This window comes from Copadichromis virginalis, unplaced genomic scaffold, assembly GCF_057382275.1.
Source record: "Copadichromis virginalis isolate Kocher_CV1m ecotype Utaka unplaced genomic scaffold, C_Virginalis_male_GT1.1 unmapped_scaffold_1, whole genome shotgun sequence".
Lineage (NCBI taxonomy): Eukaryota > Metazoa > Chordata > Actinopteri > Cichliformes > Cichlidae > Copadichromis > Copadichromis virginalis.
The window spans coordinates 6870319-6891357 of NW_028188589.1; the positions used below are offsets into that span (position 1 = coordinate 6870319).

The 21039-nt window shown below is 42.5% G+C and overlaps 1 long non-coding RNA gene across 1 annotated transcript in view; it reads right to left on the reverse strand.

The window, feature by feature from the left end:
- Positions 1-18911: 18911 nt before the first annotated feature.
- The window catches only part of LOC146679690 (uncharacterized), a 2190-nt gene continuing 62 nt past the window's right edge, over positions 18912-21039 (reverse strand). The window contains exons 1-2 of the long non-coding RNA XR_014918490.1: positions 20745-21039; positions 18912-20596 (exon numbers count right to left, since the gene is read on the reverse strand). The exon at positions 20745-21039 is cut by the window's right edge and continues 62 nt beyond it. This is a non-coding gene — a long non-coding RNA (uncharacterized LOC146679690). The remainder of the gene's footprint in view (positions 20597-20744) is intronic.

A 21039-nucleotide genomic window follows, 5' to 3' on the forward strand; every position in this document is an offset into this window, starting at 1 on the left:
TCTTATGTATGAATTCTGGTTGTGCTTACTGACCTCGAACCGATTTGGGCGTGCAGAAATCTGTTAAAAAATGTTTTAGTAGAACTTTGGTAAGCTACGAAGCCGCATTGCTTGATGGATTGTCAGAGCATTACGGCTGCCGTGGTGAGGAGCTTCGCGGAGTAATCTGGGTCTAAAACTCTGTCTGCTTCAGGTCCCAAAGTCAAACGAACACTAAGAGTTAAAAACGGTCTAAATTCTTTCATCTTTAATAAAATCATCAGCGTTGCTGCTTTACCAGGTGTAACAATTAAGTTTAACATCCATGAAAACAGAATTTATTAAATTTAACGGAGTTAGAAGTTAACAGGAAGTCAGCTCGCTAGTTTACACCTAAACATTTCATACCATGTTCTGACTGAGAGATTTTTGAAACTAATTCAAACAGCTCTGCTATCACTTCCAGCATAAATGAAGACAGAAAACTAAACAGCAGTGGCGTTTGCAGGGTTACTGAAGTTGGACTACCTGGTATATAATGTTGTGCTACGTGATTGCTAGCGACACAGCTATGTTAGCATAACATTAGCACAGTGAAGCTGGAGGATGAACGCCAACTTTTTTTCCACTCGATAAAAGTTAACGTGAGGGATTCTGGTGGTCAGGGACAAATGCAATCGCATAGCAGGATGCTGTACACGGGCCAAACTTCAGTCAGGAGAACAACTGAAATCATCCATCCACAATACGAGGTTAGTTATGATTCGTCTCGGAACTGAGGACGCCATCATCTACCTGCTCAATCGTGTCTACACCCATCTGGACCAGCCGGTGAGCACTGTGAGGGTCATGTTTTTTGACTTTTCCAGTGCTTTCAACACCATCAGGCCGACCCTCCTGGGTGATAAGTTAGCAGCGATGCAGGTGGATGCTTCTCTGGTGTCCTGGATTGTTGATTACCTGACAGGAAGACCACAATATGTACGTCTCCCACAGTGTGTGTCTGACAAGGTGATTAGCAACACAGGGGCACCACAGGGGACTGTCCTCTCCCCCTTCCTCTTCACCCTCTACACCACAGACTTCAGCCACTGCACAGAGACCTCCATCTTCAGAAGTTTTCTGATGACTCTGCGGTGGTTGGATGCATCAGCAGGGATGATGAGACAGAGTACCGGGCTGTGGTCGACTCCTTTGTCACGTGGTGTGAGCAGAATCATCTGCAGCTCAACGTGGCAAAGACCAAGGAACTGATCGTGGACTTCAGGAAGACCAGGAAACACTTGACCCCTGTTTCAATCCAGGGGGTCAGTGTTGACATTGTGGAGGACTATAAATACCTTGGAGTTCACATTGACAATAAACTGGACTGGGCTAAAAACACCACAGCACTTTACAGGAAGGGCCAGAGTCGTCTCTATTTTTTGAGGCGACTGAGGTCCTTCAACATCTGCCAGAAAATGCTGAGGATTTTCTATGAGTCTGTGGTGGCCAGTGCGATCCTCTATGCTGTTGCATGCTGGGGGAGCAGGCTGAGGGTCGCAGATGCCAACAGACTTAATAAACTGATCCGTAAGGCCAGCAATGTTGTGGGGATGGAGCTGGACTCCCTCAAGGTGGTGTCGGAGAGGCGGATGCTGTCCAAGATAAAGACTATGTTGGATGACACCTCCCACCCACTCCATGACATGCTGGTCAGTCACAGGAGCACGTTCAGTGAGAGACTGAGATTACCGAAAAGCACCACTGAACGACACAGGAAATCATTCCTGCCTGTGGCTCCCTGTACAACGCATCCACTTAACACACTGTTTGCTGCTACAACTACACATGTTTCTTTTCCAGCTATTTATTTATGAGTGACTTATGTATGTATGTATGTATGTATATATATGTATATATTGTACTATTCTTAGTTAGTGTATTGTCTGTCTTGTCTTAATGTTGGTTTAAAATGGAGCACTGTAACAAAAAATAATTTCCCCCAGGGATCAATAAAGTATTCTGATTCTGATTCTGATTCTGATTAATATACTGCAACAACATGGGAATAGAGCAGCTGCGAGAGAATTCAACATTAATGAATCAATGTTACGGAAGTGGAGGAAGTGCAGTTTTTGGCTTTCCCCGCGTTTCAAAAGTGCTTTATCTCTTTGCTATGACTGTCGCCCACCATAATTGCAGATGATAATTGTTGTAGCCGCTGCGATGCTTTCGACCAAAAAAGGCGCAGCTTGATGACATCATCAACATGCGCTATCGCGATAGAGCGATATAGTCAGAGGCCCTTTCTCAATTCTAAGTACGCAAGTATGTACTCGCGTTTTCGGCGAGACCGGATTTGCCGAGACCGCACGGGAGCACGGACTTGCTGGAAACGCGAGCACGGACTCGCGATTTGTACAATTGGAACACCGGCATACTTGATGATGTCACAGGTCCAGAGTTTTTACTGCCGTCCCCTCTTAATTTAACTGTGAGTAATATGTTATGAAGCTTAACTTTAATCACAGCCAAACCGGTTTACTCAGGAACAAATAAAAGACTGAAATAAGCCAAACATTAACATTTAGAAATGATCTAAGTGACTTATATATCATGTTTAACCTCAGTGGTGAAATCTCTATTAATAAAAATAGTGTACATGTACATACGTGTACATACCTTAATAAAAACAAGCAGGTGAGATGTTACAATGCTTTTATTTTTATTTTAGTGGACACTCAATACAATAGACAGCTGCTGGGGTTTGGGGTTTGTTTAACCTGAGTAGCGAAAAGACCGTGGGGGGGGTTGAAAACGATGCGCTGTTCTCGCCAGCTCTAATGATCCTCGACCTCGCTGTCTGCTATGGAGCTGGCGGGTCACAGACGTCTCCGAAAACACCGGAGCGTGTTTGGAAATAAATGATATCTTGATAAATCGAGCAGATATTTGAAGTTTAAACGTTTATTTTGTGACCCAGAAAGAGTAATATTTAAAAGTTTTCAGCCCCGCTCGTCCACCATTGCCACGTTTGAGTTTTGGACGAAATGCATTCTGGGATATTTAGCTGTACAAAGTCCACACAAGTCACCACCGATGCATGCTCGATAAAAAGGGCGGAGCGAGAACTCGGCTTGATGCGTACTTCGAATTGGAACAGTACTTGGTCTCCGACTGATGACGTATCCCGAGTAGACGAGAACGCAAGTACGCACAAGTACACATATTGAGAAAGGGCCAAAATCTCTATCGTTGACCAAGTTTAATCGATTCTATCGTATATCGTTTATATCGCCCACCCCTACTGGGAGTGATTTTGTTGTATTGGTTTGTTTTTTGGTTTTATGTTTCCAGGTAGATGAATGAAGACAGATTCACTCTTACCTTTTCAAAATGTCTATAAGGTAGACGAGGTCTATGCTTTTCTGCCCCTTCACAGATAATCCCAGTGATTTTCCTTTGGTCTGAAATCTCACCTGATCTTGTGATATTGAGAGTCATCTGCCTTTGAGGCAGCTAACCAAACAGTGTTCTCTAAACTCTAACTTTAATATACTTTGATATATTTCAGATTTCTGAGCTCTGCTCTGACTCCGTGCCAGTAGCTCCTTAATATGACTTTAGTTTGATCAATAATTAACCTTCAGAAAGTTTCTGTTCCCACCCCACCACGCCGAACAACCCTGAGAACAAATAATATGATGTGGGTGTGTCGGCAGGCTTCAGCACTGTGAGCATTAAACACAATAAAAGACCCACAAGTTCCTGCTCAAAGGTCAGCTGCCTTTAGATCAATCATTAACCTGCAGCAGGTTGTGGCCTGATGTGTTTGTAAGAGTTTCACTTTCAGGAGGAGAAGATTTAAACGAGTCACACAAATGTGAACTACAAAGTCTGTGACACACAATTTATGCAAACTGCATGAAATCTGACCTGAAGAAATCCAGTCTTCTGCATGTCGTGGTTGTGACAGCTGCTCGTAGGAGAGTTTGTTTGTAGGAGGTGGAGATGTTCTCAGATCAAGTGCGTAATCGTCTCTTTGTGTAGACGCTAAAAGCTGTGAGCCAAAACTCTCTGCTCTGAAACTCTTCACTCAGTCCTCACGCTGAGAGTTTAGAGGCTGAACTTCTTGTTCCTCCATAACACTTTTCATGAAACAGCAGAAATGAGCTTGTGTTTCTCAGCAGTGCGCACACAGAGAACCGATCCTCTCTGCTCAGTCTGAACAAATCAAAGTGAAACGTCAGTGAAAACACAGCTGCTGATCAAACTGTGTCAGATTAATGCCTCAATGTTTCACTGTGACGTTAAAAAATACATAAAAATGATTTAAAGAAGTAGGAGGCAGATTTTCACAATAAGAGCACTTTGTTTTTAATTCAGTTAATGTCAAACTGTCATCAACACCTCTGTGTTGTCTCCGTCTCTGAGCAGATTCAGGCATTACTCAAATAATAAAGGCTTTTTTTCACTATTATACTTTTCATTAGTCTCCAGGTTGATGATTATAAACAGAATTATTAAAGTTTTTATCATTTCAGGCTGAAAATCAACATGAATTTGGTTCTAATCAAAGAAGCTCCTTTAATGTGTGTCATTAAAATCCTCACACAGACTTAAAAAGGCGACATTAACATTAAAATAAATGAAAGAAGCTTCAGCTGAGAGCTTCATGCAGTCATCATCAGCAGCTCATAGCAGTCACAGCTCTTTATTACGCAGCTTTGCAGGAATTAAAGTGGCTGAAGTGTCAGAGTTTGTGTGAGAAGCTGCTTCATGGACAGCTGTACACACGTCTTTATTATTTCTTCATAAATCAAACACACAGGTTTGTCTGCAGATGATTTAAAGTGTGTCGTTGTGCAGTTAAAGCTGTTTGTGTGACGCCCTGACCTCCTGTGAATGAAACAGCCAATCAGATCCATCAGAGAGAGAGCAGGAAGTGTTGTGTGTTTGTGACAGAACAAGGAAACAGTGATGATGATGAACATAAAGATCCTCTGATGACGTGTTTGTGTTTCCTGTTACAGTAACGCTTGTTCATTGGTTGCCAGGAAGTCAGAGGTCAGCTGATGCTGCGAGCAGGAAGTGAACCAAGGGAAAGGTCCACTCTACTCAATCTCAAAGAAAATATGCTGGTGTTTGTTGATGTTGATGGTACAATAAAAATATATAATATAATAAATAATAAAATATCATGTGATGATGAGATGTGTTGTTGGTGTTTGTATTTTCTGTAAATGTCTTTTTTAATGTAAATGCTTTGTTCCAGACGGACAGGGAATCAGTTGCTGTACGATGACATCATCTTGATGTTGACGAGGAGGGCGAGAAAAACTAGTTTAGTCCTGCAGATGGCGATCTTGCACCGTGTCCAGAGAGCCGACACTTTGATGGTGCTGCTCTACTCAGCTTACTTTAGCCTGGGTTGGACTCTATATGAGCAGCTTCCACTCTGGTTTCACTCTTAAACACACTTGTTTGATTTCACTTGTAAAAGTTGAAGAATAAATATTTTATTACAAAATTATTTGTTGATGCATTTTTTTAGGGTCAAATATCTTGTTTGATTTGAGGAATGAACTGTTAGGGTGGAAAAAGTGAATCAGGTTAAAATAGTGGTGCTTTATATCAGTGAAGATGTATAATGTAATTTAAAATGTTGATGATGGGTTGTAGTGGGCTTGTACTTACAAAACTGCCTCATTTTATTGGAACGATCCACAGTTGCATCCATTCACGGATGACATCTGACATCATTTGACATCTGGTCTGAACACGTTTGTACACAAGATGCCTCAGTTCTGGATGTTCCCACAGACTCCTCTGTGCACCTAAAGGAAAGGTCAAGGGTCAGCAGCACATGTAGTTGGGACAATTCTTCAGTCGCACAAACTACATAATCATTTTCCTCCAATGACGACTTTTCACTTGCAGAAATGGTCCTGTGTGATTTCCAGGCTGTGATATAAAAACTAGTTCCTAATGGCAGCGACTCACTCAGTAAACATGTGTTTCCTTCACCAACCTCACACACAGATCCAATAAGATCAGGAAGTGGGCAGTATAGTACAATATGTGTTATTCTGTGCTGCACTGCCCAAACTAAAGATCTGCTGAAGTGTTGGAAATGATCCAGATGTTTATTTTGGACGATACAGCAGAAGATCAGACATGAAAGTGGAGATAACACAGAAGACCTGCAGCAAAGGTCAGAGGTCAGACTGGGCCCTGGATTCAACAATGAGCCAATGATCATCAAGCAGTGACTAAAGCAGAGCCCTGACGTTCTGACATTCATCACACAGTCAGAACAAATGTCTGCTGATGACTTCATCTCATGAAACGACTGATAGATGTCAGTTCATTGATCAGCTGAACTGCTGATCTTCATCGTCACAGAAACATTCAGCTTGTTTCAATCAGTAAATAACTCCCACTACTCCCAGTTTGAACTGTTCCCACTCAAAATGCTGTGAGAACAATGATCATTGTAGAACTTCACAAACATCACGTGTTGTTTTCCACATGTAAGATCAGCAAACACACAGAAACTTCCTGTTGCCACACACGGCCTCTAAAATCTCTTCCACGCTTTCTGTCTGAAGTCCACTCTCTGTGTCGGATCCACAGGAAACAACAAGATCTTATTAACATGGTTTTCAATGTGTCTCCTTCCAAAAAGTCCAACCAATGAACAAATGTGTGTATTTGTGGAGGCCGAACAAAAGCATGACACATTCCTCTGTTTCTATAAACTGGAGTCAAACACAAACATGAAGAGTTTCACTGACAGACTCCAAAATGCCCCCACAGTGGATCAAAGGGAAATCCTACAGTGTGGCCAGAGACTCTTAATGGCTCCAACATCAACACATCCACAATGTTGGATCCAGTTCTGCCTCACAGAGTTACTAAGACACACCCTCTGCCAGCATCACAACAGCTCCACCTGCTTCACCTGCCTCCTCAGCATCTGTACACCTGAAGAGAAAAGAAAGGCTCCAACAGCTCAAATCTACAAAGGATTCATGAAGTTTCATCCAACAATAACATGTTTGCCTTCCACAGTGTGCTGTTAGACACCACTGTACCTCTGCCATTTCAAAAAGAGCAGCTTGGGAACATTTTGGCTCCAAACACTTTGTGTTTAAGTTCTTTGTTTTCTTTGTGAAGCCGACAACATCTGGAGCTTTGTGACTCATAGAAACATCATTTTGTTCTTTAGATGACAGCAGATTGGGACTGAATAATCAATCACTATCAAACCAATAAAGACAAACATGCTGATTTTACAGGAACTTTGTTGGAGAAGCTGCAAAGACATGAAACTGGTGGAGATCCCAAACCAGTTGATAGTGCTGGTTATTCCAAATAAAGCTGTTTCCCTTTGAGATGAAATGACTTTCTGTCCTGATATATAATAAAGATGTTGTTGTTTTTGAGCCCCTGTATTAAAAGTAGTTTAAAGTCAGCTTGAGTTTGATGTCTTTATGTCAAAGCTGCTCATGATGTTGAGCTGCTGATGGAATAAAAACAATATAAAAGCATGTAGTCCAGACTTAAATGTAGCCTGTTGTTAGCTGAGGTCCACACACAGTGTTTGACAGTGTAAAGTGTGTGAAAGGGCTGCTGGTGGAGCTCACTAGGATGAGCAGGTGACCACGAGGTGGAGAGCAGCTGGCCTGGCTTTGACCCGGGCCACGCCCCCTTTCTCTCTGCTTTGCTGTCACTTATCTTCACTGCTCTGTCCAATAAAGCTGAAAAAGGCCCCGAATCAAAGAAATCTGCTGCAGCCTCTGAAACGTCTTCTGTTTCCTTCCCGACGGCTTTTTCACCGTCAGCCCATCAGACAGTCCAGCAGCATTTATGATGATGTCATGATGTTGAAGAGGCTGCTACGGTGGCCTCCCATGACCCCCAGCCTCATCACAGCTGAGATGCAGACATTTGAAAACATTCAGCAGACAACTGAATAACAGTCCAACACAACAGTCTGTGTGCAGACACACACTGACCTTTCATATAGTCAAACACAGCTGGTTGAGTCATTTCTCTGTGAGTCTAAAGTGAATCTAGTATTTGAAAGTCCACTTCCTGTATTTGTTGTTGAAGACTTCTTCAGCTTCTTCTCAAGGACATCAGCTGCTTGTTTGGCAGCAGAGGCAGTTAAGAAGCTTCCTGAAAAACACTGAACAGTGAGTTCACTGTGGCATATGACAGATTCAGCTTTCTGTGTGCAAATGTGTCTGTGTCGACCTTTCAAATGCTGTTGAATCCAAAACATCAGCGGCTCCTCGGCTGCTCACTTCATGCACTTCTGTCTGTGTGACAGTCCAATGACATCACAGCTGTTTCCAGCCCCAGTGTCTCAGGACTGGACACCTTTAAACATGTCGAGGATCAAACAGCCGTCATGTATCTGTAGCAACAACATCATTGAATCTAGAACAACTGGAGCCAAACCAGTGGCTCTGCTGGGATCACTGGTGAGCCAACACTTCCTTGTTGATGCAGATTTCAGGGCTTCCTTTTGCTCCTCCGTTATAACTGTTCTCTCTTCTCAACACATGATGACACAAAGGAATCAGCAGTGACAAAGATGATGCTGAAGAGAAGCACACACTTCACACATATAACAGAGCAGTGCAGTTACACACACCTCTGCTCGACATCAGGCCTCAAACAAAGACACAAAACACTAACTTGACTCTAAACAGAAGAAACGAGCAGCTGTTTCTGTTCTGTGCTTATTTATATTTGACACACATGCTTCTCTTTGTGCAAACACACATCGCACTATAAGGGTAACCTCGCACACAATGATTGGACAGCACAGTGATGATGCTGGGAGATCCTATACGCAGCAACACAGAAACACTGAGAACTTTAAACAATGATGGAAAGTGTTATAAATGACTTGTTGGCCTCTGATCTGTCACAAACAGCTGAAACGTGTCTCTCATGAGTCACATGAAGGTTTTTGACAGAAAGGACAAAAAGTAGCTGCAGTCAGTTTGTGTCATTTTTATATTTATTCATCTGGGAGAAAAATCTGAGGGACATTAAAATGTGTTTTCAACAGAGACAAGAACATGAATATAACAGAACAGGTAAATGAACATGTTTCAAGTAAACAGCTGGACTGATCAGGTCCAAACACAGAGTGATAAACTTGTCAAACAGCTGTCATATCTTTATATAGAAGCTCTTTATAAATGCTGCTCACTGCAGTCTGTTTACTAATAATGTCAAAGTGTTAGAAACACAGAAACATCAGAATGGTCTTTGTTCACAGAAACCTGTCTGGGATCCTTTGTTGTTCTTTTGATGCAGAGTTCCATTATAAATATAAAGAGTTATTTCAGAGTCTCATCAGTTTTCCTGCATGTCTTTATTTAACACATCAGCAGGGCTGAAGCTCTCATGTTAAACACACACTGATCTATGGACACGTTCATGTGTTTCTAACAGAACCAGGCTGTTATCAGCCTGCACTAACATTATGTCACACACACTGAATGTAACAGTGACAGTTTACATCATCACACAATCAGCTGTGATTGTTTCACTGTCATCAAACGAGTCAACAGGAAGTAGAATCAATAGAAACCAATCATTTACTGACAGCATGTCTGATGGAAATAAGTGCAGATTATGTATGAAGTCTAACTGCACACAGTAACTGTGTTACAATAAGGACTTAACAGCGCCCTCTGCTGGAGTGTTTCAGTACTGCGTTAACTAGAATACACCACCTCCTCCTCACACCACCTGCTACAGCTCTACTCTTCTATGACTACAGTCATCCACAGCACTGATGTGAGGTCACATGGTTCATATGTAAGGAGCACAGCTGACCTCAGGTCAGTTTAATGACTGTGAGCAGCAGCTGTGTTATTGTCACTGTGACAGGGAGACACTCTCAGACACAGCGCTCATGTCAGCTTGTTCTCATGCAGGAGGATCAGGAGCTCCATGTTTGTCTTTCTGTTTGAATCATGATGTGTTTGTGCCATCAGAGTCTGTCATGAGTACTCAGGGTTTCACAGCAGCTCTTCTGGATGCTGACGAGGACTCCAACCTCATGTTTCACCTCTCTGAGCTTCTGATGTCTGTGAGTTGTTACGTCTGGTTCAGTTTGGGTAAGAAGGAAAAACAGCCGAGTCCGTGTAGGTGACAAACATAGTGATTTTATTACATACTTCTAAGACAGAAGCATGGGAAGACAAGCGTACAGCCACAGATCTCCAAAGAGTGGACAGCTCCCCGTCCTTATGTAACCCATGATGACATCACACAGTTAGACCTTACTGGAAATGATAACAGTCTCCCCATAGTCCAAAGTTCTCCTTATACAAACATCAGATGATACTTTAGAGAAAACCAAGTGTGTGACATGTCATGTTGTGCAGTTCGGTGAGCCTGTGTGTCCAACTAGAGAATGTCCTGACATGACCTCCCTGTGTAAATAAGGGTGAACGTGCGTGTTTACATAACTCTCTATGTGCATGTTCTGATGTAGGCCTGCAAATGAATTAGAACAAGGTCCTGCTAGACCCTCCAGTTATGGACGGTGAATACAATGCTGTGGATACCATTTGAAACTTGATTACAATGATGATAACCTGCATACATTAATCTTTACTCAGATTACCATAGACATAAAACAAAGATTATACTGTCATCAGATTCCACAATGGTAAATGATTAATGATTGATACTTCTAATTATAACTGTGATCATAAAAATACAAAATAAAATATCTCCTGGTCACATTCCTCCTCTTTGGGCTGGCTTGCCAGCCCAACTCACACCAGGATTTGTCTCCAAACCAAACAAACACGTTATGACACTTATCAACCCCAACACCTCCGTTGTTTTCCAATTATCCCACAACCCAGCTGTTCTTTTAGCTTCAGACTCGAGTTCCAGCCTGTCACGCTTCAGGCCCCTTTACCACCTCCTCTTGGAGTGAAGAAACGCCCTCGGATTCTTCTTTCTTCGACTTCCGGGGTAGACCACCCTTCAGTCGTTACACAGATCTAGGGATTATTCAAACAAAGATCTGTGTGTTTGATGTCCGTTGTCACCGCCGTGTCCCCCTTTTTGCCAAAAGCCTCTCGAACCTCGTTGGTCTCTGGTGTTCCTAGTTTTCGCCAACCCCTTCCTGGTTATCGCTGTGGTTATGGGATCCATCTTCTCAAGGAGCCCCAAGGCCATGACACTTGACCCCAGTTGCTGTGAAGGGTCCCCATATCTCCGTGTCCCCGTCTGGTGTCTGTTCCCTTCTCTGCAAGAGACAGAAAGCCAACACCTCTCCTGCGCTGGCTCTCCTAACCTAATGTTGTTGACTTTGTTTATTCCAATCCTATGCCATGCTTATGTGTGTAAGCGTGCATGCACTTAACCCTCTGCACGTGAAGTCAATAGCTCCAATATATCAATCCGATCCGTTGTCGGATGAAGCTTTTGACCTTCACAGACTAAGTGCCAGCTCCTTATAAGCACATTTGCAATGTGTGTATAAAAGTGAACAACAGACCTCAAACAAATTGGGCATTCTTAATTCTAACTTAAGTTTAAGTCTAGTACTCAGTTTCTGATCATCTATTTATGCTTCTCACTCGTTCCCTAAATTGTCTAGAAACCTTTAATTTTGCCATACCTAAATTATTAAAACACAAACGAAATCATAGACCCCTGCTATAGCTTTTTGCCTTATGAAGCTGAGCCCAAATTCTATAATGAGCAACAACCTGCAATATGTACCAAAAATCTTCATGGTCACACCTGCAATTAAAGATCAGATGCATTTTATACCTGTTTTAATTCTTCCTTATATAGAACCTCCTCAGTTTCAGGTTAGTTGCGATTAGTCTCAATTAATCGTTCTAGTTGTATTTTGCAATTCAGCTAAAAAGCAAACCTGTTAAAGCAAACAGCTTATTTACAACCACCTGCAAATCATAAGAGTAATAAAAGATTCAGCACAACAGACAAGTATCATGTTCCGGTTTCTCCAATCATTAAATCACTTTTATTGCCACAATTTGTTTTATTCACACTTGGGCAATATTACTCCAAGAGAGAGAGCCCCCTAATGGCCAGTTAGTGGGCTCTAGGTTAAACTGTCCCCAAATTAGTTATTTGTTATCATTACTTGTTTTCATGTCACTTGTCTGTTTTCTACTGCACCCTCCTCACACATTCTTAACACAGCAAAGCAAACATTAGCAGCCCATCCACATTCCAGAGGTGCCATAAAAAGATTTCCTGTAAAAAGAATCACACATAAATTCATCCACCCTCTTGTTCTATCTCGGTGGAGATTAACCTTAAGTCGTAGTCAAGTCTTGTCAGCTTTTACCAGTCAGTCCGTTTGTTTTATTTCCAGTCTTTCATCCATTCATTCATTCATCCATTTTTCTTTCTTTGCTGATAGTGGAAACCATCGCCGCATTTAGATTTCCGCCCTCAGCAAAATGACGTCATTTCAAAAGAAAAAGAAGAACTTGAGATCGGATTACCTCGCTGAATCCTTTTTTGGGCAGGGACTCTCATTTTCTAATTGTCCCCATATAAGTGGCTTTCTCCTGTGCCCATTTTAATGTGGAGAAACTCACTTGCAACAATTTTCTCGCCGACGTGTAATGCTTGTAATTTCCGATGTGCAGATCTGCTTAAAGAAAAGATTCACAAACAAAAATCAGTGCACTGTTCAAAATATAAAACAAAATAAAATAAAAGATAACAAAAACAAAAATACCAACGCGCGGGTCTTAGGACTTGTCACTGAATATTCCTCCCATCAATAAAAATACCCACCTAAACCTACACAGAGTCAAATCAACACCACCTCAACCTTTTCATATTCATAAACCTATATGTTTTGCGTTCGTGAAACAAAATAGAACCGTTTCCATATTAAATAATTTGAGCTCTTGAAATGTTTTAATTCTCTTAATTCTGCCAGTTTATTTCAACACTTATTCAATGACTTTTATTCAACTGCTACTTGGTCACTCAAATTTTACCTGTTCAAATTGCCTAGGGTTCAACAAAGTCTAGATCCCCGTTATCATGAAGCTTGAACGGGTGTACGATGATTTACTTACAGCCCTTTAGAATCATCACTCAACCTAGCTCTACTACTGGCACTGCGTGACTTTTCTCACACTGGAAACCAGAATTTAGTACAGAACTTTAATACCTCAGGCAATCGGGGTCAAGGGCTGCCCCCCCTTTCTCTTCTTCTTTGTCCGTGTGTTCCTCCTTCTATTCAATCTCCATCACAATGATGTGGCGCTCTGAAATAAGACTCACACTGTTAATTCATCGTTTTCACTCTGCACCACTGCTCAGGCTGTTTTCTTTTCTTTTTAGTGTACAGTAAACAATTGAGTCGAGGCCTTAAGCCCCAGATATCTCACACAGGCATCGTTTTCATAACCAAACCGCTCCGGACTCTGCTCCCCAAACCACACAAATGCCCTCTGGGCTTATTATTGTAACAGATTCTGTATTTGGATTTGTTGTGTGCAGCATTGAGCCTTTGTTAATAAAGCATTCTTCATTGCAGTAGCTGGAGCATTGTGTGTCACTTCTTAGTGAATTGAATCAACATTTTGATTTTGGTGCATGGGTGTGTATCAGTTTTCACTCACTCAACGAGTGCATAAGTGTTCATGTGTGTGTTTCTCTTCATTCTAAGTCGGCGGATGCAGAAGTGTGTGTTTGTGTGTTTGTATTCATCACCTTCCTGCTCTGTTGTTTGGGTAAACCAGCGGCCTGACGCATGCCCTGGGGTCCTCCCCTCCTCTTTGGGTCTGTTTTCATCCGTTGTTGCAGCTGCCTGCATCTTCTCCTTGTAACTTGACCCTTTTGCTTCTGTAGCTCCTTCCGGGCTTGCTCCTGCTGTTGGAGCTTTGCATCAGGTCTGGCGACCTCCTGCTCCAGCAAGCTTCCGCCTGATTTCAAGTCCTGTACGTGAAACTCCAAGTCTGACTGATGAGTTCAATTAGCAGCCAGCTCCTCCGGAGCCATGCTCAATTTCTGCTCTGATGCCTTGAGCTCTTACTGAGGGCAAACACCTCAGAGTCTTTTCCTTCCACGTCAGATTGGAGTCTATTTATGTTGTCTTTACTTTGCTCCACGGCCTTCTGCAGCTCTGCTGTTCGGCTCTTCTCAGAGGTCAGCATTCTTTTGCTCACCCTCCCTTTTCCTCCGGGCTTAATGCGCGTCTCGTCACAGCTCTGTCAGCTGACGCAGTCTGGGAATTTTCCCCCGTGTAGTGAAACAGGGCTTTAGGTTTAGTGCTCTCCGTCTCTGCTGCATGAGATCGCTTTTTTGCAGCACTGTTGACATCCTCAAGTTGTTGTTGTGAGTCCAGCTGCTGTGGCCTTCAGGGGTCAAAGGGTCAAAGATGGTCGCGGAGAGGGCAACGATGATAGCGGGGAGGGTAGGAGTCCAGGTCAGCTTCGGCTTTCAGAAAAAACAAAAACAAAACAAAACAGGCGAACAGGAAAATGATGTTGTGTTGGCTGTGTTGTGTTGGCTGTGTTATCCCCCCTTTTTTGTTTTTTCTCACCATATAATCAACTTATAACCCCTCAAGTTGACAGGACAACACAGGTACGTGTTAAAATTCTTAAGATCCTGTTTAGAAACCTAAAAAGGAATTTTCTACCATTCAGTAGTCATTTGTCTTAAACAATCAACAAAAACATGTCCCAATTTAACCACTAAATTTGTCGTATCCTCACTTATTCATCAGACCAGTGTCTTTGTCTTTTCACGTCAAGTTGTTGTCTTGCAACCCAGAGAGTTTATTTGTCAGTAATGTATAAACTATATCATTCAAAAACAGGTGTATGTTAAGTGTCGCTACTTTAATCTTGCATGTACGTGCACATGTATGTAAGCTGTTTCTTCATTGCATGTATGGGTGCGTCTGTATATAGAATAAAATAGAATAGAATTCCACTTTATTGTCATTGCACATGCACAGGTACAGGGCAACGAAATGCAGTGTATGGGTTAATTTAACTTTTTCTCAAATGAGGCATTTCTCTAACACGCACATGTGTCTGTTCCTCGCACTTCTCATACCTTTCTCTGGTTGTGTGTGGTTTTATTTGTTTCAGTCATTTACCAGGAACATCTTTTCCTTTTCTCCATGTCTTCCGCCAGAGGTTAACACTGGTGAGATTCAGGGACACAGCACCCAGAGCAGTTCAGCGAGAAAAACCTGCCTAAAACTACATTCTCTCTTTTTTTCCGGGAGGGGTGGGGACAACTCTGGTGTCCAGCCGTGAATTTTTAGCCAAAGCTTGGCCTGTCTTCTGCTTCCGTACTCAGGTTTCCAGGTTAAGAAAAAACACCTGTATGAGGACACTAAACATACATTTAGTATTCGTATAAACATAACTGCCTAAATTATTGAACTCTTGAGGAGGGTTGATTTAACTCTTTACTAACTTTAAACCCCACAAGTAAAAATTTCATATGTTCTTGACTGCAAACACATAAACTGCTTGATGTTATTACTAATCATTTTCCTCCACAACACTCCAAATCATGTTCTCTCTTGTGTCCAGCAGGGGAATAAGGTGACCTCTACTCTCACTGCTTCCCCAGTCAGAGACAATATCTCACTCACACTTCCACACTTTATTGTTTTCCTTTTTTCTTGACTATTATTATTTCACAGAAAATCAACTGACCTACTTCTCCTCTTCTGTCATGCAGAAAGTCACACACACACAGCACTCGGCCCCCACCTTGTCTTTCTCTCACAGACACACCTACACACACACACACACTCTAATCGTCCTTTCACAACAAAACTTCACAAACGTCCACTGCAACAGTTTTAAGCACGCAAAGCCAGCGAAAATTCACTCTCACATTCACTTCCCTAACAACTACAAAGTTTTCACATAGAAAAATAATCCAGACAATCTACCATGCACCGTTTTCCCTCCTTATACGAGAGACTCAACCAACTTTTAAAAGCTTTATTTACACAACATCAAATGAAGCACAGATCTCTGCCTTTTCCAGGTAGAGAAGAAATACGACCCAACTAAAAAATCTCCCAGCAATCACACAAAGTTCTCAAATCAAATCGTTTTTTCACACTCTGGATCCACACAGAAGAAATTCAACAACACAAGACAGTTTATACAATTTACACTTTTAAATGCACACACACACACGGGTAATTTATATACAATATACACACGGGCCCGTATAAACACACCGCATGCCAGAACCACTTATCTCGTTTATTTCTCTAGCGGTGTTCCTATACTTTAGACTGATTTATAAGCATCTATAGCCCAGGGCCGCGCCCTTGCTGGTCAATTAACGTTTCAAGTACGCCGCCTTGAAAACGGTCACATTACTGAATTCTACTTAATTTATAACCGTTTCCCGCAGCTGGAAAGGAGCTCCACCTCTGGCGCTAGTATCAAACCCACGCCTTCAGCTATACTTAAAACTCACAAGGCAGCCACGTTAAAAGGTCACGGCCGGGTCCGCGACCCTGTCGATCAAAAAATGCAGTATAAGACAATCACCCATTGATTGTCTAGCCTTTTTTGACGGGAGTCCGAATCCCCGCGGAAGGCCAACTCCGGGCTAAAACCTAACCACGCGTCCGCGATTAGGGGTCAGTGCCACCTGCTGGACGAACTGCATTCCTAGGAGACCGCGTCTCCAGTCCTAAATAAATATACTTGTTTTAAAAGCCTCACGGTGAGCTCTCAGCCCCCCCGTTTAATTATCTGAAGCCCAAAACCGCGTTTTTGCTACCCAATTAAAACCAAATGCCCTACACTACCGATTGACTGGCTGGCATTCCCAGTCAACCCACATTTAAACCTCTTAAACCGTATTTATTTGTTTCCACACACCTTAAACCGTATTAACTTAAACACATAACCTCTTAACTCAACAGTTCACTCTCAAAATAAACAGCAATACATTTACTCAGTTCACTATTCCCTACCTTTAACACTAATTACCCCAAGATCACCATGGACCAACGCCAGAAGCCCATACTGAGTGAATATTATTTAATTAAATTTAGTTTTAACTTCCAATATAGCGCCTTTGGATAAAAATCAACAGGTGGCACTCACCTTTTCTTATGTCGCCTGGCGTCACTCAGATAGGCTGCTGGCCTCCGCCCCTGTTTGTCACCCACACGATAGCTGCAAGCTCCCCTCTCCCCCAACCGGAGTTTCGGCACCAAGTTGTTACGTCTGGTTCAGTTTGGGTAAGAAGGAAAAACAGCCGAGTCCGTGTAGGTGACAAACATAGTGATTTTATTACATACTTCTAAGACAGAAGCATGGGAAGACAAGCGTACAGCCACAGATCTCCAAAGAGTGGACAGCTCCCCGTCCTTATGTAACCCATGATGACATCACACAGTTAGACCTTACTGGAAATGATAACAGTCTCCCCATAGTCCAAAGTTCTCCTTATACAAACATCAGATGATACTTTAGAGAAAACCAAGTGTGTGACATGTCATGTTGTGCAGTTCGGTGAGCCTGTGTGTCCAACTAGAGAATGTCCTGACATGACCTCCCTGTGTAAATAAGGGTGAACGTGCGTGTTTACATAACTCTCTATGTGCATGTTCTGATGTAGGCCTGCAAATGAATTAGAACAAGGTCCTGCTAGACCCTCCAGTTATGGACGGTGAATACAATGCTGTGGATACCATTTGAAACTTGATTACAATGATGATAACCTGCATACATTAATCTTTACTCAGATTACCATAGACATAAAACAAAGATTATACTGTCATCAGATTCCACAATGGTAAATGATTAATGATTGATACTTCTAATTATAACTGTGATCATAAAAATACAAAATAAAATATCTCCTGGTCACAGAACACTCGTGTTTCTTCTCTGGGCTCATCTGGACAAAAACACCTTTCTGTGTTTGGCTGCAGCCTCATTCTGACTGACAGGAAGTGTGTTATCCATGAGCTGCACTTCTGTGAGGAAGTTTCCTGCTGTGTTTCCTGTCTGTGGACAAACACGAGTGTTCCAGCTGAGGACTTGGTTCCTTCCACCTGTCCATACAGGACATCACGCTGTCTGCAGCTCTGTAAATGCAGCTCCAGGTCCTTCCACGTGCTGCTCTGTATTTGTGCAGTTTGTAGTGTGTCCTGGGAAACGTAGCACACATGGTGTTCTTCTGCTGTTTCCTCCTTTCACTGAGTGTGAAACACTGACGCTGTGCTGTTGTTCACAGAGGGGAGCTGATTCTAGCTGCAGCTGGACTCTGTCATCTAACTGAATGTGTTGGTGCTGATCACGGGGCTCTGAGGGGGGAGCAGCAGGAGGACTCTGGATGCTGACGTCAGTGTATCTGTGGAAGCTCCCACAGCGTGTCTGTCATTCAATATTGTGCTGTATATTGTATCTATGCAAAGATGAACAGACTGTGTGTTCACTGGTCTCTGTGCTGCAGCTCTGATGTCATCATCACTCCCTCCTCCACCCTCAGCAGTCCCAGCATGCTGCTGTGGTGCACCCCACCCTCACTCTACACCTGAGCCACAGACCACACCCTCCACCTCAATATACACCACAGTTTTCTCTGCTGTGGAAATGAGATCAGGAGGAAATCATCATTATTATTATTTAATAAACGCTCACATTAATGTGGGCTTATTTGTTTCATATTAGAAACATTAGTTGAGTGTTTTTAGTATAAAATGGTCAAAGTCCCTCTTTTTGCTCCTCCCCTCACCTGTGGATGGGCGGTGCTGTTACCGTGGTGACAGCTTGGATGTGTTTCAGTCCTGCCTGGTTATCACTGCAGGAATCTTTCACATTTATTACAGGTAATAACTCTGATTTTTCTGTGTATTATGAACCAAATGTATCCTGATACACACAGAGATGGATGAGCAGAGGTTTTTTTTGCAGTTTATGTAGTTACTATGGACTTAATGCATACATATTATTAAAATTAGGGCTATAACAGTTGTATTGATGTATAGCAACTTGAAATGCTCCCACAAATGGCTCCACAGCATGTAAAAATATAACAAAAGCTCTGGCGGACTTGGTTCTGTGGTCAGTCTTAAAGGGTGAAGTTAAACTCTGTAATCTTCACTGTGTCACAGAGTTCAGTGAGTCCCGTTATTCACAGTATCAATCAGATCATCAGAGAACAGCTGATCAGCAATCAGTGGTGCCAACAGCGCCTCCTGTGGTGAGAGGATGCAATAATGCAATGTAGCATTTTTCCACTCAACACTTGCAGTCATGGAAACTGTCTGTTGGATCTGTGTGACGTTGCTTTCTTGGTTAGAGTTCCTCACAAATGTCCAGATGATTCTTCTAATGAGGCGTCGACCATGTTTGCAGCTCTTTGGAAGAAAACGTCGCCCTTTGCCATCCTTACTTTTCTTTGACTTCTTCAAATGCAGCTGAACTCCAGCTGGTATTTTCTTGGACTTTGCAGCTGTTTCTGGTCATCAGTTCATTCCTGCAAACCTCTGAAGCTGAACAACAATGATGCTGCATTGCTGGCTGATCCCAAAAGGTTGATTCTGTTCATCTGGACGTTTTCAGAAACGTTTGCTCACTGATCAGGTGACTTCTTCAGTCTCAGCTGACTGCAGCTTTACAAGCTTACAAACAGCACATTTGCACAATGACTGAAAGCAGCAGCACCTGATATATATGATACTAATATAATACATATACATATATAATCCATACTAATGATGAAGGAACTGAGCTCACAGTCCATTGTTCATTCAGTGAACTACTCAGTTTATTTTGGGCCTCAGAAATGCTCACTCTGTTTGTACATCACTGTCAGCAATAGACTCATTCTGCTGTGTGGACAGGAACACATGTGACATCACTTCCTGTTTGTTTGTGACTGAAGAAGTTTACAAGGAATCATTTAGAAGAGTTTCAAACATCAACTGATTGAATCCATGAATCTGAAAACGTGTTTGTGAGTGAAAGAGACAGACATGTACAGACTGAACTATCTGTTCAACAGTCAGAGTGTTTCTGTAACAGGAGACACTCTTTACACTCCACTCAGCACAGGGACACTGAGGAACCAGACCAGACCATAAACCCACGATAAAGAGTTTGAGTGAATGTGGTGTTGAAGGTGTGGAGGTGGATCAGAGTGTCAGAGGAGACTCTGTAGAAGGACAGAGTGCCAGCAGGACAGTCCACATACACTGCTGCTCTGTTAGAGACAGAGGAGGAGGAGGAGGAGGAGGAGATGGATGTTTGTCTGTTATTGTGCCAGACAGACTGAGGACCATCATCAGAGCAGCTCAGACTCCAGGACTGATCATTGTATCCAAACCAACAGTCATAACTGCCTCCTTTCCTTCTGATGCTTCTGTAACTCACTGATATATTAACGTCTCCTCTCCACTCGACCTCCCAGTAACAGCGACCAGTCAGACCATTTCTACACAGCAGCTGATAAACATCAAATCTGTCTGGATGATCAGGATATGACTGAACCTCCTCCACATGTGTCACCTTCCTGTTGTTGTCAGACAGTTGGAGCTTTGTGTTCACTGTGTTTGTGTCGATTGTGAGTTGACAGGAATCTGATGGAGAGAACAAACACAATCCAGCTGCAGTTATTGATCCATCATCTGTTCATTGATTGACACTTTGATGATGACTCCTGACATGATGAAGATGGTTGAATGTGTGCTGCTTTGTTTTCATGAATCCCATTAAAAACACACTTACACTTCCTCAGACCTGGTCTCAACCATCGGACTCCAGCAGGCTCCACCCTGAAAGGAGGAGGGGGGTCAGAGCAGCACAGTCAGCATGCACACATGGACATTACATGGCTCTCACACACACACTGTTACACACTGAGCTCAAAGCTCGGCTCCACTGTTTTATTCAAAGAAATCTACATTTATTTATCAGCACATTTAAAAACAGCTTGAGCCAAAGTGCTGCACAGAGTAGAGAGAAAATAGGAAACATACACAGTAATGACTATAAAGACTGGTCAGGATTGAAAGCTACAGAG